Below are 2,500 nucleotides of genomic sequence, written 5' to 3' on the forward strand. Positions count from 1 at the left end.
CAGGGATGATGGTGTTGAAGGCAGAGCTGAAGTCCACAAACAGGATCCTGGCGTAGGATGCTGGGGCGTCCACATGCTGTAGGGTGAAGTGGAGGGCCATGTTAACTGCGTCGTCCACAGACCTGTTGGCTCTGTAGGCAAACTGAAGGGGGTCCAGGAGAGGGTCTGTGATGGCTTTGAGGTGTGCCAGGAGCAGGCGCTCAAAAGACTTCATTACCACAGATGTAAGGGCGACCGGTCTGTAATCATTTAGTCCTGTTGGCCTTAGCTTTTTGGGCACAGCGATGATGGTGGAGGACTTGAGACAGGCTGGTACATGGCATGTCTCCAGGGAGGTGTTAAAGATGTTGGTGAACACCGGAGACAGCTGGTCAGCGCAGTGCCTGAGGGTGGCTGGAGAGACAGAGTCCGGCCCGGCTGCTTTGCGTGGATTCTGCCTCTTGAAAAGCCCATTAACTTCTCCCTCCTGAAAGGAGAGAGTCGTTTCTGTAGTATGGGTGGGGGATGGGGCCTCTTGGGTGGGAAGGGGTGGTTCAGGACAGTCCAATTGTCTTTCAAATCTACGGTAGAACTCGTTCAGGTCGTTGGCTAGGCGGGAGTCGTTAGTGGTGTGGGGCGCTCTGGGTTTGTAGTTGGTGATGTGCCTGAGCCCTTTGGCAGACAGAAGCAGCGTCGTTAGTAGAGAACTGGTGTTTTAGTGTCTCTGAGTACAGTCGTTTAGCCTCTCTCACCGCTTTGCTAAACCTGTTCTTCGACTCCTTGAATCTGTCTCTATCCCCACTCCTAAACGCTTCCTCCTTCTCCAACCTCAACCTTTTGAGCTTTGCTGAGAACCAGGGCTTGTTGTTGTTAAAGTTCACCCTGGTACGTGTTGGGATACAGCAGTCCTCACAGAAGCTGATGTACACAGCCTCTGTGAGTTCATCCAGACTATTGGTAGCAGTCGTGAACATATCCCAGTCAGTACAGTCTAAGCACGCCCGCAAATCTTCCACAGCCTCACTGGTCCACTGTTTAGATGTCCTCACAGCAGGTTTACAGAGTTTTAGTTGCTGCCTGTATGCACGAATCAGGTGGACCAAGGGAGTTCTGTGCGAGCCGAACAGCCCCGTGACCCACAAGAGAAACATCCCCGCCAAATTCGAGCGTTTGACGGGGTCTATCCGTGAAAAAATATTCACGTTTTTGAGTGCACATGCATTTCTGCTGCAAATGCCTCTGGAAGTTTCATGCCGTTCGTATGCCAATTGTGGCAACACGAAAATGACCCGTTTTCCCATTCCGAGGGATTTCTGTGCGACCCTAACAGCCCCGTGAGCCACAAGAGACACATCCCCGCCAATTTCTAGCGTTTCACGGGGTCTATCCGTGAAAAATATAGACGTTTTTGAGTGCACATGCATTTCTGCTGCAGATGCCTCTGGAAGTTTCATGCCGTTCGTACGCAATGTGGCAACACGAAAATGACCCCTTTTCCCATTCCGAGGGATTTCTGTGCGACCCTAACTAACAGCGCCCGTGAGCCACAAGAGAGACATCCCCGCCAATTTATAGCGTTTCACGGGGTCTATCCGTGAAAAATATAGACGTTTTTGAGTGCACATGCATTCCTGCTGCAAATGCCTCTGGAAGTTTCATGCCGTTCCTATGCAATGTGGCCACACAAAAATGACCCGTTTTCCCATTCCGAGGCATTTCTGTGCGACCCTAACAGCCCCGTGAGCCACAAGAGAGACATCCCCGCCAACTTCTAGCGTTTGACGGGGTCTATGCGTGAAAAATATTAAAATTTTTGAGTGCACGTGCCTTTCTGCTGCAAATGCCTCTGGAAGTTTCATGGCGTTCCTATGCAATGTGGCAACACGAAAATGACCCCTTTTCCCATTCCGAGGGAGTTCTGTGCCACCCTAACAGCCCCGTGAGCCACAAGAGACACATCCCCGCCAATTTCTAGCGTTTCACGGGGTCTATCCGTGAAACATATAGAAGTTTTTGAGTGCACATGCATTCCTGCTGCAAATGCCTCTGGAAGTTTCATGCGGTTCGTACGCAATGTGGCAACACGAAAATGACCCGTTTTCCCATTCCCAGGGATTTCTGTGCGACCCGAACAGCCCCGTGAGCCACAAGAGACACATCCCCGCCAATTTCTAGCGTTTCACGGGGTCTATCCGTGAAAAATATCAATTTTTTTTTGACTGCACATGCATTTCTGCTGCAAATGCCTCTGGAAGTTGCATGCGGTTCGCATGCAATGTGGCGACACGAAAATGACCCGTTTTCCCATTCCGAGGGATTTCTGTGCCACCCTAACAGCCCCGTGAGCCACAAGAGAGACATCCCCGCCAATTTCTAGCGTATCACGGGGTCTATCCGTGAGAAATATTCACTTTTTTGAGTGCACATGCATTCCTGCTGCAAATGCCTCTGGAAGTTTCATGCGGTTCGCATGCAATGTGGCGACACGAAAATGACCCGTTTTTTCCCATTCCGAGGGATT

This window comes from Petromyzon marinus, unplaced genomic scaffold (assembly GCF_048934315.1).
Source record: "Petromyzon marinus isolate PM22_M1 ecotype Great Lakes invasive population unplaced genomic scaffold, UKy_Petmar_22M1.pri1.0 PM_G_Scaffold_8, whole genome shotgun sequence".
NCBI classification, from domain to species: Eukaryota; Metazoa; Chordata; class Hyperoartia; order Petromyzontiformes; family Petromyzontidae; genus Petromyzon; species Petromyzon marinus.